Source organism: Dermochelys coriacea, chromosome 5 (genome assembly GCF_009764565.3).
Source record: "Dermochelys coriacea isolate rDerCor1 chromosome 5, rDerCor1.pri.v4, whole genome shotgun sequence".
Classification (NCBI taxonomy): Eukaryota; Metazoa; Chordata; order Testudines; family Dermochelyidae; genus Dermochelys; species Dermochelys coriacea.
Genome location: NC_050072.1, coordinates 3,756,050 through 3,783,638, shown reverse-complemented (window position 1 = coordinate 3,783,638; position 27,589 = coordinate 3,756,050). Strand labels below are relative to the sequence as shown.

The 27,589-nt window shown below is 52.6% G+C and overlaps 1 protein-coding gene across 3 annotated transcripts in view; it reads right to left on the bottom strand.

Moving 5' to 3' along the window:
• CNTFR (ciliary neurotrophic factor receptor) overlaps positions 1–13,155 on the bottom strand; it is a 446,573-nt gene extending 433,418 nt beyond the window's left edge. For 2 of the 3 annotated variants that reach the window (XM_038402722.2, XM_038402719.2), the window contains exon 1: positions 12,964–13,155. The gene's annotated coding sequence lies outside the window, so the exon portion shown is untranslated. The remainder of the gene's footprint in view (positions 1–12,963) is intronic. The other variant, XM_038402720.2, reaches the window with a different exon arrangement.
• Between the last annotated feature and the right edge of the window lie 14,434 nt (positions 13,156–27,589).

Genomic DNA, 27,589 nt, shown 5'->3' with positions numbered 1-27,589 from the left:
TGTCTTAACCGAGTTGGGCCGTGACCACATGAACGGTGGGTAAGGGGATAAAGCAGAGGACTGGGACTCAGGAAATTTGGGTTTCTGTTGCCCGCTCTGTCACAAGCCCCCCTTTCATGACCTAGGGAAAGTCACTGAATCGCCCTGTGCCTCAGTTTCCCCATGATGGGCAAGGATGCCTCCCTATGTCACAGGGACCCTTGGGGGGTTACATGTCACCATATGTGATGCAGGGGGGTAAGTTGCCATGACAACTCCTATAAACAATATACATTACAACCATCCTGGGTCTTTCCCCCATCTTTTCTGCCCAAGCATCTCAGAGCATGACACAAGCTGCCCACTTGGTTCAGACCTACCTCCCTGGGAGTGCCCCAGACCCCCACTCCCCAGGTAGGTAGGACAGAACGAGCAGCCCTGTCTTACAGATGGGGAATACTGACCAATCCACAGACGGGAACGGTCTCCCGGCAACCTGGGATCCCACACTGGACAGAGGACTGGGGGGATGCAGGAGGGTGTCATTTGGTGCCTATTTACTGACACTGTGCATTTGCCTTCCACCTATCCAGTCAAGGATCTCACAACAACGTACCAACATCCTAACCCCGCGCGCCAGGAGGTCACCATTAAACAATCAGCAGCATGGCCCAGTGGATACGGGAAGGAAGTCAGTAGACATGGATACTCTCCCTACCTCGGGCCTCCCGTATGACCTGGGGCAAGTCCCTTTTCCTCACTGTCTGTGTGTCTCCCTCCCTCCCTTTGTCTTCTTGGTTTGGACTGGAAGCTCTTTGGGGCAGAGACCGAGTGTGTGCCCAGCACAAGAAGGTCTCTAGATGTTATTGTGATCCAGACCCACCTCTCTTTGCAGCACAGATGTATCCAAGGAGTTGTTCCCATTAGGAAAAGTGGGGGTTGGCTAGCAGTGTTCTCTAAATCTGACCTTTTCCCTAGCACAGATCTAGGTAATTTCCTTTTATCTCAGTATAGCTGGTCTGGGGAGGAGTGTGGGATGGAATCCAACCCAGCAGTTAGCCTGTGCCTACACTTGGGAGAAGGTCACAGTTAGACTGAGGTTCATTAGCACAAATTTTTAAACAACATTCAATGAGGAATTAATTAATTCAGGGAAGTCCCATGGCCTGTGCTACGCAGGAGGTCAAACTAATGATCGCAACGGTCCCTTCTGGCTTTGGAGTCTAGGCTTCTCACCACCCTTGGGACAGGACATCCCTGAGATAACTCAGAGCCAAGGGGGTGTGAATTACGGGTACCTGATGTCTTGATTAATAGCGGCTACTTAACCGTGTTGACAGACATGTCCACAGACACCTGGGAACTCCCTGCTGTTGCCAAGCTGCGCACCCCTGGCCCCACTGCGACACTCAGAACTTTGCCAAACCAGAAAGCACCGGCCTCGATTATTGGAGCTAAAAAAGAACCTCTGCTGGCAGAACTGGAGCTATGGCATGCAACGGAGAAGTCCTGATGCCACGCAAGAGGGCGGCAATGCTGTTCACCCACACTAGCCCATCCATTGTGGTATTGCCCCTAGTTTACGGATGGGTAGAGAAAGGTTCAGAGAGGAGAAATGACTGAACATAAGAACGGCCACACTGGGTCAGACCAAAGGTCCATCTAGCCCAGCATCTTGTCTGCCAACAGTGGCCAATGCCAGAGGCCCCAGAGGGAATGGACAGAACAGGTAATTATCAAGTGATCCATCCCCTGTCCCCCATTCCTAGCTTCTGGCAAACAGAGGTCACATGGCGAATCCACGGCAGAGTGGGAGTAGCCAAACCCCAGTCCTCTGATTAGAGCATTAGAGGGCACTCCCTGCCCTGCGGCCGCAATACTACAATACTTTGTTTTGCTTCTCAAATAAAAGCCAGATTCCCCAGCCTGGCCAGGAGCCTGGCAAGTTACTAACACTACCTGGACTGAAACTAGGGTTGCCCAGGATTGTCCCAGAGTCTCCAGGAATTAATCTCTGATTAAATAATATGTCATGTGATGAAATCTCCAGGAATACCTCCAACCAAAATTGGCAACCTGAACAGGAACGATACACTGGAGCACTTGGAGCAACAGGGGATACAGGAGACGGAAAGGCCTCCATCATTCCCAGAGCAGGGAAAATAGAACCACAGACCATCCAGCGAATGCTTTTGCTGAATCATAGGAAAGCACTGCTTCCGCCCCTTCTGCAGCAAACAGGCAGGCAGGCGTCATGGAGTATGCACGTAAACGTGAGTCTGTGGAACACATGTGGGCTGTAGCTATGGCACATGCATAGGGTATGGATTACGAGCAAGCAGCTCCGTAACGCAGAGCTAGGAAGCCATCAAAAAATATCAATCGCTGTTCAGCACAGCTGGAGATCTAGATTGAAACCCTCTCTGACTGCTCCTGGATTTCAGTACGTGAGAGCATTGGGAGAGATTCTCAAAAGCAACTTGTGAAGCCCTGGAAGGCCCTGAGCATCAGACGGTGCCAAGAACCCGCGCTCTGAAACCCAGGCATCTAAAGTTGTTGACCCAAGAACTGAGACACCCCCCCCCAAATCATTAGTTATTTTTGTTTCAGAGCAGCAGCCATGTTAGTCTGTATCCGCAAAAAGTCTCTAAGGTGCCACAAGTACTCCTTTTCTTTTTGTAGTTATTTTGGGGCAGCTTGGCCGGGATACTGAGGATTGTTCTCTAGCACTTTCCACACGGGGGGCTCACGGCGCTTTCCAAGTAGTCATTGATTCAACCTCACGCTCCTGCTCAGAAGGGAAGAGGGTTTAATTCTCGTTTCAAAAACAGGGCAAGCGAGGCCCAAAAGCGTTCAGTGACTCGCCCAAAGTCGCCCGGTGGCCGAGACTGGGCTAGAATTCAGGCCCTCTGAACCTGAGTCTTCTGTCTTAAACACTGGAGAGCTGCCTCATCATTGCCAGCATTATTTTTAGACTGCGCACGAACAGGCTGAGAGGAGAACGCAGGCGTTTGTACGACATGTCATGAACGAAGACTAGTATCCTGCTACAATGAACCCAGTGTTCAACTTGCCTTCTCCCCGTGTCCTATAGGCAGCAGCAGCGAGAACTCTCCCTTTGCTTCCAATGGGAGCCCAAGGACCCCCACCCCGTAAGTGAAGGAAACTTTATGCTTCTTGTAGCTGATCAAATAAAGCATCAAACAGCCACTTTGCGTGCATGGCTTTGAACAGAGGCAACCCTAGGTCAGTTTTGCTAATCTACAGCTCTGTCCTTGGGCAAACGCAGCCGCACTGCACTCTGTGAAAAAGGCCTTTCAAGACGCCCTTAAAGGGCTCATTAGCGGACAGAGGCAGAGATCAAAACGGGCATCGCACTTTCTCTTGCCCCAAACCGGCCCGACGGGCTTCCGGGGGGACATGCTCAGGAAGAGCCCAGGAGTGGGGTGGCACCGCTGGGCCATTTGGGGTGTATACAGCAAGCGTGATAAAGGAACCACATGGGCAGGGTGGGGGCTAACTAACCATGTTTACTAAACATACAACGTGCAAAGCTTAGCTATGGAGACACACGACAGGGGTCTGTAACACACAACAAAGCGAGTGCCCACTGGAGGGCTGCCAAACTATTTAAAGGGATACTACCCAATTCCCAAACATCACAACCACCCTCCTCATCAGCACCTTTGATGCTCAGGTCGGAAGCCACTGAAGACCCAGTACTATTAGGTGCCAAGAGTCCTTCCAAGTCAGTGGGGTTACTCAGCATTTACACCTGGGTAACTAAGAGCAGACATCTCCTCTAGTTAGTATTTATTTGGGTTTATACACATTGCTAACACAGGGCTGTGCCTGGCGACGCATTTGCTCCAGAACACCCTAGATGTTGCTTGCAAATGCAACCCAAGGCGCAGCAGTTCAATGCAACACAAATGGGGCAGCTCATAAAGCAGGATCCCCTCCAGCAATTCCCCACTCCCATTTCCAAGTGCCTGGGAATAACACTGGTCTTTTACCCCCAGCTATGGCATCCCCCACTTCCAGGCTATCTCAGATCAAGCCAGGGAGCCCTCACTGAGTTCACCCAGCCAGCAGCCCCATTCCTGTGCTCAAGTGGGGAATCAGCTGGAGCATAAATTCAGGGCTTTCTCAGCGGTGGCAGCATAGCACTGGGAAGGAGCTGGTCACAGGCAGGCAGGTACCTCTTAAACCTTCTTTATGTATTGCTCCACTGTGCGATTGAAGCACATCCCCATGGGGATCAAAGGTCACATTTTACGCTCAAACACTCCCCCAGCTCCAAGCAGGCCCCAAGCCATGCATGCACCCTGTCACTCTGAGTCCATGGAACTCAGCCAGATCTACGGCAGTAAAATTGAGAGCAGCATCAAACCCGGTCCATGAAGCTGCAAGCGCATGACACATCCACCCAGAAGCCTGTAAGTGACTCAGGGCTGCTCAGGGACCCGTGGGGCTGGAGAGCTCTGGCCTGGCAGAGTGCACCAGTGACGCGCTTGAGGAGTGCATGCCAAGTGCCCCCTTCTTGAGAGTGGTCCACGTGCAGGATAACAGCCTACTACTGCTACCAGTTGACAGAGTTCCATCTTTTACACAAGTGGCAGTAGTCTGTACGTTGGCTGCGAAGGCGTGGGGTTCAAACCTTGCTGACAACCCAGGGGCTGGGAGTGGGGTCGTCAAAACTGGCTTTGATGGTGAGTGTGGCAGGACCATGCCCATGACCCCACCATCATTCCATGCCCTTTGGGGTGCTCATTGCTTAACCTGCAGCACACCTGTCCTGGGATTGTTCCCAGCCCTATGAATATAGCAGCTGAAAACACATTCTTTCCCCCACAATGCCTCTCTCCACTTGTGCATCTGCACGGTCCTGGTCACACTTCATGGAACTGTAGGACTGGATGGGACCTCGAGAGGTTGTCTAGTCCAGTCCCCTGCACTCATGGAAGGACTAAGTATTACCTAGACCACTTAATTAAGCCTGAATATCCCTGTTAAGGTAGGTAAATATTATCCCATTTTAAAGATGGGGAAGCTGAAGTTAAGCGATTTGACCAAGGTCACACAGGAAGTCAGGAGCAGAGTCAGTGAGAAGAACTCAAGAGGTTCCATGAGTCTTGTTTTAACCACTGGGTCACGCTTCTTCCTAGGTCCATATCAGTGACCTATCCCAATCCATCCCTGCTTATTATGGTTTGCACTGACCCACATTCTGATGTAGCCTATGTATTCACAGATCCCAGGCACGCTCTGGGCTCATCCATATTAATTACAAGTTCCACAGGGAAAAAAGCCCAGCTTCTTGCCTAGCAGCATTTCCAGCATCCTTCCTACCTTCAGCGTCTCCGCCTCACCTGGCATTTCCAGCGGCACTTTCAGCCCCTCGCTTTGTGTGCATCGCGCGCTGCTTACACACAGCCAGCTCCACACTGCTCTGAGATATTTAATGGCTCCCATGGCCCCTCCACAACGTTCAGAGATGGAAGGTCACAATTCCTAGAGCAGTCACAGTGCCTTCAACAACTGCAGCTTCCTTACAGAAATGCTTGATTATGATCCTCTGGCTCCTTTAACCCAAACAGGGACAGACGGAGCAATACCCGAAAGGCTAGAGAAAGGCGATTTCCCTGGTCACTAGAGCGAACATTAATTCTTCTGTTGGCCACAGCTTTCTTTCATCCAGAGAGCTCAATGTGTTTTATGAGCAGCAATGAATCTGGCAACAACCCTGTGGGGGTGCTGAAAGTCACCTGCATGAGAACCACTTCATCTACCAGGGACATTAGAAGCCCTCTCTCCTGCCAAGAGTCCTTCGACAATGCACGGCAACACAGAACAACCATCGAGACTGGAAACAACCAATATTCCAAACAAGTGGCACTGCCAGGCTGGAAACCAGACTCTCCTTGCCACTCACTCTCAAAGCATGACCCACGATCAGAACCCTAGTTCCAGAGCTCATTGGCCTCCCGCAGCGCAACTCACCTCTCAACATCACGCTGGGATGCTAGTTCAGGGTTATCTCAGAGGGAGGAGTGCCAGCGTGAGGGTAATCGTTGGCAGGGGGCTCCTCTGCCAGGGCTGATGCGACCTGACGGAAAGTGCACTTTTAACGGGACACCTGTCAAACTTCTACAGATTGAGTTCAAAGTCATTCCAAAGTCCAAAACCTGCCCCCGGGCACCCTGCCAAACTGTGTGGCTTTAAAATAAACCAACACATTTCTAACCATTTTTCTTTCCTCCGTTGTTGTGTGAAAGACCCACATAACAGCTGGGGAAATAATAATACATACACACAAAGGAGAGCCAGTGAAAGTGACTAGATTAGTCAAAGTGCTGTCAGAAACACACTGTAAACAAACTGACAACATAGAGAAAACACATTTTCATTCTCTAATCTCTTTCGGTTCTAATCATTTTAGGTGCAACATGCAAAACTAGTTGGCAAACACTGTCTAGACAGAACTGATGTTTGTGATGAATGTCAGCATTTCTCTAAAATATTAGTTGAGGGCTAATGATAGACAGACAGTAGCTCCTGCAAATATTTCAGTATCTCATCACAGAAGGCATTTAATTTCTAAATTGTTAGTTTTAAATCTTTCAAAATATTAATAACAGTATTAAGATTTTTAGTGTACAATCTGGATTTCTGATGTCATGAAGTGTTGAACAAACTGTAGGTACCAGAAGATTTTCCATTTCCTGCTGTGCAAAACTTTAAGTAGATAAACACTGGAAAAAAATACTTGCAAATATAGCAAAGTTATTAACTATCAAAATTCATGAGAGACAGTGAATCATCCCAAACCTGCATATAAATACAATGTCTCTTTATAAGGTTTGCTGCAACAGGAAAAAGGCATTCCAATACACAATAGGTGTTTGTATATATATGTAAATATATGCTCACATGTTCATAGATTCATAGAAAGAAAAGGAGTACTTGTGGCACCTTAGAGACTAACAAATTTATTAGAGCATAAGCTTTCGTGAGCTACAGCTCACTTTATGCTCTAATAAATTTGTTAGTCTCTAAGGTGCCACAAGTACTCCTTTTCTTTTTGCGAATACAGACTAACACGGCTGCTACTCTGAAACCTGTCATAGATTCATAGAGTAATAAATGTTAAGGGCAGAAGTTATTGTCACCATTATTTGTACATATATACACAAACATATGTAAAAACACATTTACACACAAACACCCCCCCCCATATATATGGAGACACATGTGCATCCTATTTGAGATAGCAGAAAAACAGTTCATGAAATCAGCTGGGTCACAAGGTTTCTGCTGTTCTGGGACATGACCGTGTGAAAACAGCATATGGGAATACATCCATATCACCGCCCTAGGTTGAATCTGAACCCACACAGTGATCCAGCCTTGAATCTAACCTCAAGTGCTAACCCTAACTTCATCCCAGGTCGGAGCACGGTCTCCTTGCTTGATCACTCGAGAAAGCTGAAATCACACTCGGCATTTCTTGAGTTTCCAATAACCCCCAGAGATGCCCAGCCTGTCCGGCCCCTTCCATCTCCTCTCTCTGAAAAGAAACTCACCTAGGGCTGCTGTACCTGACCCCAGTGCTTCAGCCACTGAGCTCGCAGCGAGCACAAAGGCATTGATCCGAGGTCTCTCAAGCCAGGTTTTACAGCAACAGGAAACCAATATGCTCCATCCCCTTGTAAAGGCGGGGGGATTTAGGAAGGAAGAAGGCAGTTTTATCTAGATGGGAATCTGGCCTGTGCAGTGGGGTGGACGCTCTACTTACAAAACACGCCATGGGGCCTTCAAGGAGCCCGAACGGGGCTCACTTTCAAGCCTCTTCCAAAAAAGATTCTAGCAGCACCTGTGCCCCCTAGTGGCACTCTAGGGAACTGGATCAGCACCAGCTCGGGGAATAGCACCACCATAGCGAACTACCAAACCGCCTTAAGGCGGCACCTGCGTTATCCTCATCGGGCTTCCAGGCAAGTTCTGGCCAGGCCTGACCCTGCTGCGTTTGAGACCCCGTAAAGCATCCCAGCCTGCCGCAGTGCAAATGCATAGCGTCATTCTGGTGTGTGACCAATGTCATTTCCTGTCGGTCACCACTTTCAAAGGAAGTGATGATCGGTGCGGCAGCAGCTGGTAGAGGGGCGGTACTTCCCAAGGGCGAGATCCCGACCTGGCGCCCAGCCCAGGACCACCTTCTGCAGAACACCCCCTGGGACTGAAAACACCTGCCGTGTCAACAAACACCTGCCGTGTTGAACTTCCCCTGTGCTCTAGTGACCTGCCTCGCCATCATGTCACGATGCCCCCTGGGGACACAAATGGAGCAGAGGGCAGCCACGGGGGCCATTTTCCAAGATATCACTCCTGGACAATTCTTCCGGGGACTGACATTACCAGAGAGCTTGATCTTGCTGCTGGAAGTCTGCAGTCCAGTAACAAAGAACCCCAGAGAAAGCCACAGGGGCAGAGGTATCTCACCATTGTAGTGCCAGAGTCCAGCTACCCGATACTTGAGCTGTCAAGGCCTTTATCATGAACAGCAATGTGTTTCAGTCCTTCTGTGCCAAGGGGCACCCAGCATCCCCTCACATCACCCCACCCGGGCCAAGCAACCAAACTGACGGTTACTGCTGGATACCAAGGATACCGGAGGGGTACACAGGGGCTTCTCAGTCGCTCGGACAGAGCACTCAACTAGGCTGGTTTTGTAGTTAAGGCACTGGATTAGGACTCACAAAACCTGGGTTCAAATCCTGGCTTTGCCATAGACTCCCCATGTGATCCTGGGCAAATCACTTAAAAATCACAGCAGGCCTCAGTTTTCCCATCTGTAAAATAGGAAAAATATTCCTCCCCCTCTTGCATACATTGCTTATTTTGTCTATTGAGACTGTAAGCTCTTTGGGGCCTGGGATGTCACTTCCTCCATGCACACGCAGTGCCTAGCACACCAGGGCATTGCTCTCAGATGGAACGTTTAGGTGTTGGGGGAGTACAAATAAACCACATGGCCAAATTTGGGAGCAGTGAGGAATTTTCACCGTGGCCGCCCATTGATCAGGGGACAGAGGCTGGATAGCCATCTGTCTAGGCTGGTTTAGCCGCAACAAAACCTTATGATTGTTTGGGGACCAGAGGTTAGGATAGAGTGGACGCCTTCCGGTTTGGTGCTGCCAGAGCTTCTTGTCACAGAGAAGGAGGCACTATTCTGCTAACCGTCCTTCTCTGCGCGACTTTGAGGCAAACGTACCCAGAACAGACAGCAGCCAGGCCTGGGCACTGCATCACCAGAACAAAATGGTGAAATTGGCAGGATTTCTGAAAAGCCAAGAACAAAAACAGTGCAGGGGAAGGAGGGATTGATTGACATGGAAAACTTAGAAGAGCTACGATCTGTCTCGCTTGGTGATGCAAGTACTGATGGGGTGGGCTGGACGCTAATCTGCAAAGGGGGTGGAAGGATTTAGCGCAGTGCACGGGGGGCTCACTAGCTAGAGTGGGTTGACATGAAGGGGAACTTTGGGCTGAGTGTTGGGAGAAGCTTCCCCAGTGGGAGATCTAGTTAGTGTCACCAGGGGAAGGAACGGCAGCCCATCTCTTGGGGCATTTAAAGATGGCACTAAAATTCTCTCTAGGGACCAGCCCTCCATTGGTGCCCAGGAGCGGATCTAAAAGGCTCTTCTCATCCCGTCTCATTCTAAGAGCTGTAGTGCTTTAATCCCAGCCCACAAGCACTGGTGGTACCAGTGTCTAGGGAAAGGGGAAACTTTCTCCCAAGCCAGCCCCCCCAGGAGAGGCAGGGAAGGGCCACGTCTGGGCAAGGCCCCTGCCACTCTGCTCGCTGCCTGGAGAGGGCACCGCATGGGCTGCTGGCGAAGGCACCCTAGTGCAGAACTCCAGGAGGACCACTCAGATACTGACCTGCCTCAGCACATCATTCGGTGAGCCCCATTGATCAGGCACGGCGGCCCTGGTACTGGGATATTCTCCTCTTCCTCCTTACATATAAGGACTCACAGCTGTGGAGAGCAGATCTAGGTGCCCCAAGAAGCACATGCTCTCTGAAAAAGGCTGGGGTGAAAAGCCCTAAGGTTGTGCCGGGCTTTTCACCCCAGGCTTTGCACCCCTAGCAGGCGATGAGGACCTTCATGGACTTGGAGCTCAGCCTCTCGTGGGATCAGGCTCTCAGAGCCTAATTCAGACCAACACGATGGGATTGTTCCAACCAGCCCTGGTCCTAAAGGGCCCTACGCAGGTGCAGAGAGTCTCGAGTCCCGTGCGCCTATCCCTGCGGCAAACCCACGTACTAGGCAAAGTTACCCTTCCGCAACCAACTCACTGTGCACCCAGGCAGTAGGGAGCCAGAATCAGAGGGCCCACATATGTGGGGCTCCCAGGGGGTGGGAATCTTCCCCTGTCTTTGATGTCAGCTGTGTTGCAGAATGAGCGAAAAGGTGCACAAGCCCGTTGGACTTGACTGTGAAGCCAGGTGGAGGGGTGAGGGGTGCAGCCAGTAACATGGCAGAACGCACACCAGCAAATCCTGCGCTTAAGTACCCAGGCAAAACTCTCATAGAATCTCAGGGTTGGAAGAGACCTCAGGAGATCAGCTAGTCCAACCCCCTGCTCAAAGCAGGGCCAATCCCCAACTAAATCATCCCAGCCAGGGCTTTGTCAAGCCTCTCACAGAAAGTCCAGGGGGTTTGACCTGAACAGAACAGAGTAAGGGAGGTCTGGGCCAGGCCCATGCCGAGTGCAAACAACTCAAATAGCTTTCCCGAGAGCACCATCCCCCAGACGCTTTCTGCAGCCCATGAGATACACAACCCGGCACACACCTCTATGAGCAGGGTACGGGGAAAGCTTAGGGACTCAGGGTGGCGGACACAGATGCATGTGTGTCAAACCACGTCCTGCAAAGTAGTTCCACTACTCCAGCTTGAGATAAATCACCTAGCAGTGGAAGAACAGTTCCCCCATCGCTCCAAATGTTAGTTTCCGACAAATATCCTCACAGAAAGTAAGAAAAGCATCCATTCCCAGCACAGCACTCCCCAGATGGGTACTATTTTGATGTAACTTTGGGGTCATTGGTGGTCGTTTTAATAAGAGCAAGGGGGAAAAAAATCACAGCAAGGAAAGGGAAAAAGTAGATTTCACTATAATTTACAAAGAACTTCAGGGCAGCCTCAGCTCCAGCATTTGCGATCACAGACACTGCTGCAAGACGGCAGAGGAAAGAGAAAATTGCTGCCCAAGTTTCAGCCCGATGCCGGTTGCAATGACTGGGCATTTGGGAGGCTCTCCCCACAGAACTTCTCAACTTGCACCACGGTCACTGCCCAGCCCTCAGCCCAGGGGGCAGGAGGAAGGGGCGCGAAGGAGGCAGAAACCGCCTCGAAGAACAAACTTTATCACACATCTCGGCGCGGCGGGTGCTCGTTCCCAAACTTCGCCCCCACCCCAAGCCAGCACCGGCCCAGCAAGGGGAGGGGAGAAACGGGCCAGCAGGAAACAAGCTTGTTGAATTCTTTCCCAAAACATTCCAGATCACCCCCCACCCCCCGCCTCAGCCTGACCCCTGGACACACACACACCATCACAAAGGCCGACTGATAGGAACAAAGTCAGAGGGCTCCGCAGAAGAGGGAAAGGTTAGTGCCTCAAAGTCTGTGTGTATCTCACACACACACACACACGCCTGCCGCAAAATGTCTCTTTTTTGGTTGTTGCTGAAAATCCAGTCCCTCAATGCTTAAATAAAGAATAAGCTCCAACCCCTTCTCTCCTGCCAAGGCCCAACCGCCCCATGCAACAATTTGAGATTTCAAAGGGGAGGAATATTTTCCAACACAGCTTTAAGAGGTTGGTCTGGGCTTGACAATCACCCCGTGAAACTTCCGAGGGTATAGGGGGACGCTGCCTTCCCTTCCCCACCACCCTCCTTCCAAAAAAACCCCCCAACCCTTCCATTTGCAACTGGGCATGGAAAAACTAAGCCAGTCTTTGAGCTCCAGGGCCAGGCCTGTCCAGGGAGCTCCAGTCCCTTGCAGAGCAGAGCTGGTCCGGTCCCTTTGATGTTCCTGTTTAAAGAAGTGCTTTTAGGGAAGACAGGCCCTGTGTTTCTTCCCACACCCCAAATCCGCCCGGGGGCAGGGGCCTTGGAGCCCAGCTCTTGGCAATTAAACTCCTATCTCCACCCAAGTCTGGGAGAGTTGAGGGAAACTCCGGTCTACCCAAGGTGGGAGAACAGGGATGCAGCCGAAGATGGTTGATTAAAAAAAAAAAAAAAAAAAGACGGAGGGCGAGGAATGGGGGGAGACAGTGGGAAGAAAAGCCAAGGAAGGAAGGAAGCATTTCCGCTCAAAGTAATCAATCAGAAATGCAGAATAGCTTCCGCGGAGGACGCCTGACACTGGGTCGCCGCCTCCTTTGACCCTGGGCCGCCACCGCCGAGCCGACCCCCCCCCCCAAAAAAAAGATCAGAGAAGCGCCAGCTAATTGTCTAGCCAGGGAACCGGGCTGCAAATCAATCGCGAAAGGCAGAGCTCCCACTTTCCGTGCCCCGCACCCCGCTCCCTGCCCGTCTCCGCGCCGCAGCCTGGGGGGCTGCTCGGCGCCGATCTCCCTGGCTTTTTGAACCAAAAAAAAAAAAACCAAAAAAAACCCGACCCCATGTAGCCCCCCCCTTCCCCCGATGCCCGGGCTGAACGGCAAGCCGACAGCAGGGCTGGGCGGGGGGGCACCAAGGAGCCCACACGCCAGACGCATCTGAGAAGGGGGGGTCCGAAAAGCCGCGCGCCCCAGTGGGCACTTTGGGCGACCCTGCAAAGACCCCCCGGCCCCTGCGCGGAAGCCCCCCGGCGCTGCATTGAGGGATGCCCCCCGCGCTGGAAGGGGCCGGATCCAGGGTGACCCGACTTTGGGTCTTGGCCGGATCCCGGTGCCCGCCGTACTTACAGCGCTTCCCCGCCGGCGGCCTCTGCTCCAGCGCCCGGCGCGCCCCAGCCTCGCTCCTCGGACGATGGAGCCACCAGCTTCTGCACCGGCTCGAAGGGTTTTAGGCGCTTTTAAACTCTCACGCGTAGCCCATGTGACCAGGGAAGCCACTGGGAAGAAGCGCTGGGAACCAGCGAGCGGCCGAGCCCTGCACCCCCTAGCCAAGGGTTTTAGAAATGCTCCTCGCGGAACAACGTACCCCCCCCAGCGCTGGGCAGGGCGCACCCCCCCACACACACCCCAGCGCTGGGCAGGGCGCACACCCCCCCCCCACACACACACAGCGCTGGGCAGGGCGCACACACACACCCCCCCACACACACCCAGCGCTGGGCAGGGCGCACCCCCCACACACACACCCAGCGCTGGGCAGGGCGCACACACACACACACACACACCCAGCGCTGGGCAGGGCGCACACACACCCCCCCCCCACACACACACACAGCACTGGGCAGGGCGCACACCCCCCCCACACACACACCCCAGCGCTGGGCAGGGCGCACACACACCCCCCCCCACACACACACAGCGCTGGGCAGGGCGCACCCCCCCCCACACACACCCCAGCGCTGGGCAGGGCGCACACCCCCCTCCCACACACACACACAGCGCTGGGCAGGGCGCACACACACACCCCCCCACACACACACAGCGCTGGGCAGGGCGCACCCCCCCACACACACACCCCAGCGCTGGGCAGGGCGCACACACACACACACACACACCCAGCGCTGGGCAGGGCGCACACCCCCCCACACACACACACACAGCGCTGGGCAGGGCGCACCCCCCCACACACACACCCCAGCGCTGGGCAGGGCGCACCCCCCCACACACACACCCCAGCGCTGGGCAGGGCGCACACACCCCCCCACACACACACACAGCGCTGGGCAGGCCGCACACACACACCCCCCCACACACACCCCAGCGCTGGGCAGGGCGCACACACACACCCCCCCACACACACCCAGCGCTGGGCAGGGCGCACACACACCCCCCCCCACACACACACACACCCAGCGCTGGGCAGGGCGCACACACCCCCCCCACACACACACACACACAGCACTGGGCAGGGCGCACACCCCCCCCACACACACACCCCAGCGCTGGGCAGGGCGCACACACACCCCCCCACACACACACACAGCACTGGGCAGGGCGCACCCCACCCCCCCCACACACAGCGCTGGGCAGGGCGCACCTCCCCACACACACACCCCAACGCTGGGCAGGGCGCACACACACACACACACACACACAGCGCTGGGCAGGGCGCACACACACACCCCCCCACACACACACAGCGCTGGGCAGGGCGCACCCCACCCCCCACACACACAGCGCTGGGCAGGGCGCACACACACACACCCCCCACACACACACCCCAGCGCTGGGCAGGGCGCACACACACACACACCCACACACACACAGCGCTGGGCAGGGCGCACACCCCCCCACACACACACACAGCACTGGGCAGGGCGCACCCCCCCACACACACACCCCACTCTGGGCAGGGCGCACACACACACCCAGCGCTGGGCAGGACACCCCCCCCCACACACACACCCAGCGCTGGGCAGGACACCCACACACACACACCCAGCGCTGGGCAGGGCGCACACACCCCCCCCCCACACACACACAGCGCTGGGCAGGGCGAATCCCCCCCCCCCACACACCCCAGCGCTGGGCAGGGCGCACACACACACCCCCACACACACACCCAGCGCTGGGCAGGGCGCACCCCCCCCCCCACACACACACACCCCAGCGCTGGGCCGGGCGCAACCCAAACACACACCCCCAGCGCTGGGCAGGGCGCACCCCTCCACACACACACACAGCGCTGGGCAGGGCGCACACACACACACAGCGCTGGGCAGGACACCCCCCCACACACACACACACCCAGCGCTGGGCAGGACACCCACACCCACACACCCACACACCCAGCGCTGGGCAGGGCGCACGCACACACACCCAGCGCTGGGCAGGGCGAACACACACACCCAGCGCTGGGCAGGGCGCACACACACACACCCAGCGCTGGGCAGGGCGAACACACACACCCAGCGCTGGGCAGGGCGCACACACACACACCCAGCGCTGGGCAGGGCGCACACACACCCAGCGCTGGGCAGGGCGCACGCACACACACCCAGCGCTGGGCAGGGCGAACACACACACCCAGCGCTGGGCAGGGCGCACACACACACACCCAGCGCTGGGCAGGGCGAACACACACCCAGCGCTGGGCAGGGCGCACACACACCCAGCGCTGGGCAGGGCGCACAAACACACCCCCACACACACCCAGCACAACACGAACACCCACAAAACTCGGGTCCGGTACCACCGCAGCCAAGCTTGAACAAGCGCCCACCCGCCGTTCTGCACCCAACTGTCCCCAGCCCCACACGGACACACTCTCCCACCCCACACGGCTCCAGTGCGACCTGTCCGAGCCCCCCGAAGGAGAGGGGGCCAAGAGAGAAAGGGAGAAAAGCCAAGCCAGACGGTGCCACGCTTTTAAAGGCTCTCTCCACACACACACACACACACACACAAACACACGCGCGCTCTTCTAGAGTGACCATAGGGACTGTCCCCATATTCGGGGCTTTGTCTTATATAGGCACCTATTACCCCTGACCAGATTGTTCACACTTGCTATCTGGACACACACAGCCGCCTCCCCTCCCCCCCACATTCAACTCTCCACACACACACACACACACACTCACAACTCTCCGTAAACCCACAACCACACCCAACTGCCCACACACCCACACCTACACCCAACTCTCTCTCTACACACACACATCCCAACTCTCCACACCCCCAACTCTCCACACACGCAGCCAACTCTACACCCCCCAACTCTACACACACACCCCTCTCCACACACGCAGCCAACTCTCCACACCCCCAACTCTCCATACACACACACCCCTCTCCACACACACATGCACCACTCTCTCCACACACACACACACGCACCGCTCTCTCCACACGCACACCTCCCTCTCCACATACACACACACGCACCGCTCTCTCCACACGCACACCCCTCTCCACACACACACATGCACCGCTCTCTCCACACGCACGCACCGCTCTCTCCACACGCACACACCCCTCTCTCCACACGCGCACACACACACACACACCCCTCTCTCCACACGCACACACACACACACCCCTGCTCAGCAGGTTCAAAAATCCCCCGGCTTCTTTGGGAAAGCAGCTCCCTCGGAAGGCTGGTCTGCAAAGCCACCTTCCTCCCTTTCTCCTCCCAGACAAAGCTGGCAAGCTGCTCGCCGCGCAGGGGTGTCCTGTCCATTTACAAATCAATACCGACCTCCGGAGAACCCTGCATTAAACATGAGCCCTGCTGAGCCGAGATGCTGCTGTTCCCAGCGAGCGGCTGGGGGGAGGCTCCTCCGGCCCCTCTCTTTAGGATGCTCCTTTGGGGGCAGAGTGCTCAGGACCGGACTCGCTTTGGGGATTGACTAGAGGGAAGCTGCCGAGCAGGGGAGGTGCCGTTTCAGGCTGGCTCTGCCGAGAGGGGTGACACTCAGGGAGCCCCTGTCAGCCTAGTACCACTTGGCGACGCGTCCCACACACGCGTGCAAACGCACAGGCAGACACCACAGGCGTAGGTGCCCTTAGGCAGGGCAAGGCGCGGGCAGGGCAAAGCAGGGAAAGGCAGGCGCAGACACATGCAGGAAAGGCAAAGCAAGGCAGCTGCAGGTGTGCACACGGGTAAAACAAGGCAAGGCACAGCAGCTGCAGGCATGCACAAGTGCATGGGGGCAAGGCAAGGCACAGCAGCTGAGGAGTGCACATGCATGTGCAGGCAAAGCCAGGCAAGACAGCTGCAGGAGGGCACAAGCGTGTGCAAGCAACACAAGGCAAGGCAAGGCAGCTGAGGAGTGCACAAGCGTGTGCAAGCAACACAAGGCAAGGCAGCCGCAGGAGGGCACAAGCGTGTGCAAGCAACGCAAGGCAAGGCAGCTGCAGGAGGGCACAAGCGTGTGCAAGCAAGCAAGGCAAGGCAGCCGCAGGAAGGCACAAGTGCACGTGGGCAAAGCAAGGCAGGTGGAGGTATGCCCGGGCAAGGCAAAGCAGACACACACGTAGGCAGAGGCAGATTAAGATTTATTGGGGCCCCGAGCTCAAAGAACATTTGGACCCCCCACACACTCTGGAGGCGCAGGGGTGCCATGGCCCTCCACCGTTTAACAATGGGTAGTAGCCTTGGGCAGGTGTGGAGCAGTGGTGGCAAGGTGATAATGTGATCAGCTTCCCCATCATGAAGCGCAGCCCCTGCAGCTGGTGCCAGCCTCTTCCCGGAGTGGGGTTGAAATGGGCCTTAGCCCCACCTTGCCATGGGGCCCCACCCCTGCTCCTCCTCTCCCTCCGAAGCCCCGACCCCTGGCCAGGCCAGAAGCCAGAGCCAGGCAGTAGTAAGAGCCACTGAGGGAGCCTGGGCCACTGTGGGGAGCCCCAGACCCTCTATCTGCCCTGGGCGGCACACCCCAGGGGTGGGGGATATAGGCCGACAGGGGCTCTCAGGCCTCTCAGCCCCCTGCCCAGGCTCTGGCTTCCGGCCAGTCGTGGAAGAGCTGGGACAGTTGCAGTTCTCAGCACACAGCCCCATTACTCAGGGAGTGTGTGAGACAGAGGATTATACTTAAATATTCCTTTCAGCACATCCACAGTCTCATCATCCCCTTAGCATGGCTCATTTTTGCTGCACAAAACCCAAATGTCCTTCCTCTTTTTCCTACAGTGAAAAAAAAACCCACTGATGAATTTCCACTTAGAGCAAATCCATACAAATCCATGAATTGGCTGTAGAGGGGAGGGGTTGGGGAGAGATTTTGTCCACGTTGCTAAAAGCCACTGGTCACTGGTCAGAAACAATGACATTTTGTCTGGAACCAAATTCCTGCATAACTTGTTTGTTAGTTATATAACAGTAATGAATATGAACAGATGCCGGTGTGTGATTTCTATTAACATGGAGACACCGTTACAAATCCGTGTCCACATGGCCCTTGACAGGATGAGACTCTTAATCCAGTGGCAAGGAAAAAAAGACAATTAGAGACCGCCATCCTCCTGCAGCCTTCGTCCGCCTTCACAGCTGTTTGGAGAAATTCTCTCTTCGTCTGCCTGCTCTGGCATTGAGGACTTGGGGGGTCAGATCACTGTTCATCTGGAACCTCAGCTTCGACCTTGCCGATAATTATTATTTTTATGATAGCACCTAGTGGCCCATTGTGCTAGGGGCTGTACACGCACATAGCGAGAGACAATCCCTGTCCCAACGATCTTACATTCAAAAACAGACAGGAGACAGAAAGCTTGGTGGGAGGGGAAACTGAGGCACGGAGCAGCAAAGCCATTTGCCCAAGGTCACATAATAAGTCAGTGGCAGAGTTGGGAGTAGAACTCAGATCTCTGAGACCCAGGCCAGCACCCTCGCCACCGGGCCATGCTGCAGATAAAGTGTGTGCTTCCAGGCTGAAATATTCACAAAATGAAAAAGTGAAGAGCCATTTGGCAGCAGCCTCGTGCACAAAGTGAGGCTCAGTTGTCACAGATACTGATCAGTGCCATAGAAACAACGAAAGCGACAAAAGGGAAAGATCTGAGCTGGCAGGAAGCATTCCAAAACCACAGTGACAAGAGCCATAGGAGTGGGCGACTTAGACAGGAGACGCAGGGCTGCTGGGCAGCCATGGGCAGAGGGTTCGCTGCAAAGAGAACTGAAGAACAATAGGTTTCGTAGTGCATCTCAGGCTGCTGAGAAATGCCAGGCCGACAGCCCTAGATACTGAAGTGCTCAGTTATTCACCAAACAGCAGGGTAAGCTTTGTCCACACACTGATTCACCTTGGCCACCCCAGAGGACGTTGGTTTCCACAGTCCAGCCTTAAGTCCTTTGCCCCTCTGCTGAGGGTACCTGGGTCGCAGAGTGCTAGTGGTGCTGAGTGGTTGGTGTCAACATGATGAATAATCATCAGAAAGTCTCGCTTGCCCATCAGGTCCCCAACTGGTGTATCCTGGCTGTGGCTCCATGGCAGTCCGTGGGCCAGATCCCCCTCTGGTGTAATTAGCATTGTTTTCAGTTATACAAGCATTGAAGTCCATGAAGCCAAATTTACATCAGCTGAGAATCTTGCCAATATCTTTCCAAACCAATAATTCCATATCTTGTGGCAAACATCTGACTGCATCATCCAGCAGTTAGACAACTGTCCCGCCACCTGGGGGAGTGATTGGTGGGGAGTCATTTATTCAAAGGAAAACCACAATGTTCCTGGGGTAAATTATCTGTATGGAAAACTCCAGTTAGTTCTTGCACTCCAGCATCCTGGTAGATGCAATTCCCTAACTCACGCCTGAGACATTGACAGAAATATCCCCTTCCAGGAGGGAATCTCGCTGCTACGAGGAAGGAGCAGAGTGGATGGTGGCCTTGGGGAAAGCTTCCTTGCAGCGCTTCAGATGAACAGCAACATAGAAAATTGGGCTTGATCCTTGTTTCCATCTTATGCACAAAAGAGATTCTTTCAGGAGGAAATAAACAGTGGCCAGGAAAAATACAGAGGATGCAAAGAAAGAGCTGACCTGATATATTACATACCAGCAAGAAAGAATTATCAGGCAAGAAGCAACCGAACACAGGAGCCAAGAAACCAGCCAGCTATTTACCAACCAGACAGGCTCACATTCTCAGAGAAAGTTCCATGCAGGAAACAAGAGGGAGAGAGAGAGAAAGGCAGATCATGAAGAGACTGTAAGAAAAGGAACTCCACAGCCTGCCGCTACTTGTGGATTGATTAAAATTCCTCAGCAGTCATGGCTTGAGAGATTATTTTATGTGCCGCTTCACCTCATCCTCATTAGGTTCCCCAGACTTCTTGCTGTGGGTTTCACTGTGTGAAACAGCTGTAGCTATCTTTGTGTGTGCGTGTACGCGTGCATTCTCCGTGGGTCCGCACACGCCTTCTCCATGTTTGTGTGTGTCAACAGATGCATATGACTTACTTGTTTCGGTGTGCAAACTGAACCATGGTTATGCAGAGTGGGTGTTTGTCCGCATCCCCACAGCGTGTGACTCAGTGAGCATTTGGGGGCATTCCCATGTGGCCATGTATACACAAGGCTCCATGCACGAACCCATCCTTCTCTCAGCAACAGCATTGACTCAGACTGTCGAATCCAGAGGCTGGGAAAAGCAGACTTCAGAGACCACGGGGTAGCACCCCCAGCCACGATGAGCACAAACCTACTGGAAAGCAAACATTTTTATTGGAGCGTTTATGGTCCCTGTGTCTGGCCTGGAAGCAGCCCGGCAGCCTGCACACCGGTTTGTGGTCCCCCCCGGATCCTTCTGCGTCACAAGCACTTTGTCTATAAAAGACATCTGCCTCGGGCGGTGCGTTTGGCCCTTTGGGAGAAGGAGGTGAGACATGAGTGCTCTGCCCCTGGCAGAAGCAGCTCACCTCGCCCACACACACAGAGACATCGCTCCCCGGCAGCTGGAAGCCTGCCCTGCATCCTTTGCGGGGAAGTGTGCATGAGGAACTGCAAATCTAATCCCTGGCCACTTCAGATACACCCTCTTGTGCAACAAGAGGCTTGCCCAGTGGTTAGAGTGCTAACCTACCGCCTGGGAGCCCAGAGCTCAATCCCCTGCTCTCCCACAGACTCCCTGGGTGACCTAGGGCAAGGCACTTAGCGTGTCTCTGCATCAGTTCTCCATCTGTACAATGGGGCTAACAGCACTGCCCTGCCTCACAGGCATGGGTGCTGTCGCACCCCCTGGCTTGAAGTGGTTTCCATTACATACAGGGTTCACAGTTTGGTTCGATGGCTCACTATACAAATTGCTCCAGCATCCCTGCTCACAAGCGTGTTGTGAGGATAAAGACATGAAAAGACTGTGAAGCACTCAGATACTATGGTGATAAATACCCAAGACTGATTATTTTTTTGAAAGAACTCTGCTCGGAGGAAAAACAACCCCAACAGTCAGACAGACAGACAGACATGCAGGCAATCAGAGGGAGGGAGTTGGGCTGAGACTGAGGAGTTAACAGCAGGAACATAATGTCCTATATTTTCTACCTGAGACTGGATTTGCTTTCAGCTCCCATTCTGTAATAACCCCTCCCCGAATCCCTTTCCCCAGGCAATGAGCCCGGTGCTCACCCAGTGATGACAAGCAAACCCAAGCCTATGCTTCTCTGAATAGCACCCCCACCCCCTTTTATCCAAGCCGTTGAGTTGGTTTAGGGTTTGGATGTATCTGAAAGCAAACAGCAAAGATGCCATTTGAACATATTGCTGGAGATGGGCAGACCAGCCCTGGGAATTGCTTTGGGGCAGGTCTCTGGCCTTTGTTCTACGGGGCGTTAGACGAGATGATCACAGTGGTCCTTGGAATCTATGAAGATGGTAGGAAAAATTTCCATGAACATTTTTGGTAAAAATTTTGGACACTGGACCACCAGCCCTAGCAGGGTTAAACACTAATGGACCTGCTTGTCATCTCCTTTATAGGGTCTGTCTACACTGCAACGAAAAACCTGTGGCTGGTCCTTGCCAGCTGACTCAGGCTTGTGGGACTTGGGCTAAGGGACTGTTTAATTGCAGTGGGGACATTTGGAATCCGGCTGGGACCCCAGTTCTAGGACTCTGCGAGGTGGGAGGTAGAGTCCTTCTCGGGACTGTTTTTAACCCTGTTCTCACTCGCTCCAGCTATTTTGGCCGCAAATCCTAGTCCCACTGCAGGGCTCTACACTGGTCCCACGCAGGGCTCCAGTGGGAGGGTCCCAGAGATCAGGCTCCAGCCCTGCAGCAATGAAACAGCCCTGCAACCACAGACCCCCGAACCCAAGTTGGCTGGCATGGGCCAGCAGCCGTGGGTGTCTAGTTGCAGCCTAGACATATCCAGCGTGTGGTGTAGGAGACACCCACCCGACTCCCTGGAGTCATGCTGGTGTGAAGAGGAGAATCAAGCCATGGTCTTGGGCACGATCATTTAAAAAACTACATTCCCCCAGGGGGGTTGCTCTTCTCTTTAATTCTAGTGCTCAAATTTAGGAGGAGGGGGTGAATATTAACACCTCCCTCCCCCAAAAGGATGTATACTCTCCCAAATCACACTCTCTCTCTCCTTGTGGAATTGCTAAGCTGCTTATCACCTCCTTGGTGTCTAAGCACCATGGGGCGAAACCACGAGCAGTGTGTGTGTGTGTGTGTGTGTGGGCGGGGGGGGGGGAGTTCTGCCTCAGGTGTCAGAGTAGCAGCTGTGTTAGTCTGTATTCGCAAAAAAGAAAAGGAGTACTTGTGGCACCTTAGAGACTAACAAATTTATTTGAGCATAAGCTTTCCTGAGCTACAGCCCACTTCATGCATCCACTGAATGCATCCGATGAAGTGAGCTGTAGCTCACGAAAGCTTACACTCAAATAAATTTGTTAGTCTCTAAGATGCCACAAGTTTCTCCTTTTCTTTTCTGTCTCAGGTGCACACTCTGAAAAGCGATGGGATGCTCTAGCTGTATTTATTTTAATCTCCACACTTTCTCCAACTCCTTGTTTCCTTTCTTTCCTGGCCAGAGAGAGGCAGATGCGTGCTGCCACCCTACCCGCCCTGCAAGCTCTGGTTCAACCCAGCAGTTTGGCCTCTTCCTGAGCTGGCCGGGGATCTAAATACCCTTCTCTTTCAGAGTCCGGATCCCCCCAACAGACCAACTCGTGCAGCAGGTAGGGCAATGTGGCCCTTTGCTTCGGCTTCAGGACCAGGCTGTCCCAGGGGATTGGAGCTATCGGGATTTTTCCCAAAAAAGGTGTTTAGCCAAAAAGCGGCTGTTTTCCCACACACAAAACGTCTGAGAAACATTATCACTGTTACTCGGCATTTTTATTTTGTCAAATTTGTTTTCAAAATTTTTCATTTTGACCCTGAAAGTGTATTTTTTCTCTCTCTCTCTCTCTCTCTCTCTGTGTTTCAGAGTAGCAGCCGTGTTAGTCTGTATTCGCAAAAAGAAAAGGAGTACTTGTGGCACCTTAGAGACTAACAAATTTATTTGAGCATAAGCTTTCGTGAGCTACAGCTCACTTCATCGGATGTATTTATTTTAACCTCCACACTTTCTCCAACTCCTTGTTTCCTTTCCTTCCTGGCCAGAGAGAGGCAGATGCGCGCTGCCACCCTACCCGCCCTGCAAGCTCTGGTTCAACCCAGCAGTTTGGCCTCTTTCTGAGCTGGCCGGGGATCTAAATACCATTCTCTTTCAGAGTCCGGATCCCCCCCCAACAGTCTCTCTCTCTCTCTCTCTCTCTCTCTCTCTCTCTGTGTGTGTGTGTGTGTGTGTGTAAAGGCTTTCGAGATTTTGGTTAAAAGATATGATGGAAAGTGTAGTGAGAAATTGGCCCATTTCAAACTCGCTGAGATGGAAACACCTTGGAAATGTCAACATTTTTTCAGGAAATTGTCTTCCCGTATCCCAGCCAACTGCCCTGAATGTTTGTGCCAATGTCAACTCCATGGTGCTAAACCGCTACCAGTGTCCCCCATCTAGACAGGCCCTGCTCCCGCCCCTGCACCAGCCCTTCTCTACCAGTCTTAGTGGGCTGCAGCGTTCCCTTTCCCCCCTGTTTATTTGATGCATTTTTTTATTCATTCGCTCCGGCTTCCTGTTCTCACAGCATTCGTTAAAACCTCCGTGAAGACCTGATCAAAAGCTCAGTGAAAGGACCCCTGTCACTCTAAACTTGGTATTGCTCAGAGAGTGGGCTTCTCAGGGCAGGGACTGTGGGTACCTCTGCTCCCCACCACCCTCAATTCTCCCTTCTCTGCTCCAGGATATTCTTGTTATCCACGGCTCCTTTGCCATCTTCCTGCTCTTACTCCTTCCCTGCTTGTCCTCTTCCATTCCTTTCTTCCATGTCGCTTTCCCTTATCCCTCCCCCCCACCCCTTGATTCAGCACCTCTCTTTGGGTCCATCGCCACAAGCGTCTGATCTCTGCATCTCTCCCTCCTCTCAGGCCCAGAGCTGGGACCAGCACCAAGAGACTGATGTCCATGCTGTTTCATAGATTAGTAGATTTCAAGGCCAGAAGTGACCCCTATGATCATTTTGTCTGACCTTCTGTAGAACACAGGCCAGAGACCTGCCCCAAACAATTCCTAGGGCAGATCTTTTAGAAAAAAAGCCACTCTTGATTTAATTATTGTCAGCGATGGAGAATCCACCACTACCCTTACTGCCTTTTCCGGGCTCCTCAGTTCTGCTGGCTGAAGACAGCCCTAAAGTCAGAGGGGCCAAGGAGCAAAGCAACAACAAAATATCCAGAGTAAATGGTGAAACTCCTCTGAATTCAAAGGGCTTTCCATGGAGTTTGAATTCTTCAGGGGAAAAGGGCCCTGTCCTTCCATGAACATAGTCCAGCGGCTATGGCAAGAGCCTAGCACCTTGTAAAATCACCAAGAAGGGCTCGGAATTGAACTGGGTGAGACATGGTTTCCCTGTCCGGAGAGAATTTTTGAGATTTCATCAATAGTTTCCCCTGAAATCTCAAAAATTTTCTCGAACCAAAAATCAGAAAAAATAATTGGACAGTCAATTGGACCATTTCGTTTCGATAATTCGGAACCGATAATTCTTTTGATTGTTACCTTTGATAATGTTTTACACTATAAAGTAACGTACATTTCAATCCTGAACATTCTGTTTCCAAGTGAGACAACAGAACATTTCCACTTAGAAAGGAGCAAGGTTTCCCTTTCGATTACATTTTTTCATTCCGAAAATGTTGACACTGGACATTTTGACCATTTCAAAACTTTGTTCAAGATCCTTTCGCAGTGGGAAATTGTCGGACGTGACCCTTCCCCATGGTTTTCATTTCAATGAATTAGCATTTTCCAACAAAACCCTTTTTGTTGAAAAATTCCCAGCCAGCTCTGAGTCTTTTGCCACCTCCCTAAGCAGGCTTCCCATTTATTTTTGATATGAGAACCATGAGCTTTCTTCCCACGTGGAGATGATTCATGTCACCTGTTTTGGGACCACATGGTTCTGGGCTAGCTGCTGTAAGGTACTCACCACCATGAAACCTAAACACTGATGTATTGACCCATAGAAAATTAACTTGGAATTTGCCAAGATAACACCAGAGCTGTGCAAAATATTCACAGTGAAACATAAAACCTTCATGATTCCAGATTTTTAGCCAGGCATTTCTGAAAGGTAGAGAAAACACTATGATATCTTGTGGAAAAGTCTATGAAATGTAGCTTTTGGCTAGTTTTTCCACTTGGAAAGGGGATCGTTGTTAAAAATGATCTCAAAAATCTGTAAATTTCATTCAGCTAAAGATCAAACCACACATGAAAACATGAGAAAACTAAAGTCTTCCCCCTGTCACTTTGATGCAAAAAAGAGGCCATCCTGACAAAACTTGGAACTGTCCCTTCTCCTTGTTGCTTTGATGCAAAAACAAGCCAACATGGCAAAAAAATTAGAGCTGGGTGAAATTTTCCAAATGTTGATTGTTTAACATTGAAATTTCAACAAGAAAAAAAATTCTTAATTCACTACATCTATATGACTTCTTGATTTAAACTAGTCCTAGCAAAAAATCTTGCAAAATGGAGACATTTCTGGATTGCATACTGATCCCCAACGAAACTGGGGGTTTTTAAATGACTTTTACTTATTGTGTGCACAAAGCATCACGCAAAAGTTGTGGCAGTTTTTCCCACACGGCTGAGCCTGCAGGTTGTGGCAAACGCATTTTGTGAGCCTGGAAGGGGGGTACACAACTTCATAACAACCAGTGCCGTGCGGAGACAGCAGTAGGTGAGCTCCCTATGACAGGGAAAGATGTTTTAACCCAATCCCTCTTGCATTGTGTAGGCACTGAGCTGCTATTTCCAGAGCGCGTGCCACACACGCCCGCCAGTTAGAGGGATGTTTTGTCTGGCATAAAGAGACTATTACAGAACAGCGAAGATGCAGCTTTCAAAAGCAACTGATGACTATTGCTCCAGTTGTGTCTCATGGGAGGAAAATAAATAAAATCAAAAGACCTTTTGCCTCATTGATTTCTGACACTCATTCACAGCGCCTCTGGAATAATTCTCCTTGCCTGCAGTGCCACCTCCTGGCAGGGCCTGCTTGGGGATGGATTGGATTTGGTCTCGAGCGGTGGTGATGAGATTTGGAAGGGAACAGGCAGTCTGTCCTGCCAGCGTCTGTCGTACCAGCAGGCCTGGGCGTGGGACGGGTGTGGGGGGCACTGACTCAGCAGAAGAGCTTCAGAAAGATGCATTCAGGGGAAGAAAAAAAATCAATCCTATGGAGTCATTTTCTTCATTAGAAAAGCAGGTGTCTCTCTTCCCAAGGAAAGGGGGCAAGAAACAGCCACGAAAAATTACCTTCCTCCTGGAGCTGCAGGATGTGAGAGATCCTGGTTATTATTTTATCTGTGGCGGTGGCCAAATATTATAGCGAGAGGTTCATATAGCCACCTACAGAAAAGCAGCATGGTCCAGTGCAGTGGATTGGCAATTAGGACATCCGGGGTTTAATCCTGGTTTTGCCACTGTCCTGCTGTGTGACATTAGTCATGTCACTCCCTCTGCCCGTCACTCAGTTCGCCCCCCCCCCCCGGCTCCATTCATCATCTCACCTGGTTATTCAGACTGTTGTAAGCTCTTTGGGGCAGGGACTGTCTCTGACTACGTGGCTGGTTTGCGCTTCTAAGTGCTACCAAATAATAAGGGAAAGGGAGGGAGCAAAGCTAAAACAGCAGCAGGGGGTTTTCACAGCTGTCAAAATGAATCCACCTGTGACTTCCACTCCATCCAGTAAAGCCATGCTTAGGAGCAAGTATTTTGGGTCTGTGCCTTCGTATTTGATTCTAAAATATTTCTGAGCTGGTGGATAAAGAAGAGACATCTGTTTCTGGGGCTGATCCCTTATACCAGTGTGAAATTCAGCTTGAGAAGTTGGCACTGGGACATTCAGGCTGGCAAAGGTAGGGTGAGTTGGTCATACCTGTGCTCTTATTTTATTGCTGCTTGTGTTATAGGAGTGTCTAGAGGCTCTAAGCAAGATCCAGGCCCCATTGTGCTAGGCAGTTGTGAGAGAGAGTCCCTGCTTTGCCCCAGCCATTTAAATAGACAAGATAGACAAAAGGTGGGAGGGGAAATGGTGGTTCAGAGAGGGAAAGTGACTTGACCAAGGTCACAGAGCAGGGCAGTGGCAGATCCGAGAATAGAACTTTCCTGAGTCTCAGCCGCTAGGCTGTGCTTCCTCTGCTGTCGGATTTTCCTCAGGCCAAACTCCTCGGCCCTTCACTCCAAAGATTTGGGGTGTGTTTGGCTCTGATCATCGCTGCGCTGAATTGTTGGGCATGCATCATTTTCCTCGGTTTCCCGTGAGCACTTCCCATTGGCCGTGCAGCCCCCAGCTCAGGGAGGGGAGCACTCAGCCTTTCGGGACTGGACATCCATTCTTCCATCTCAGGACTTCACCATATG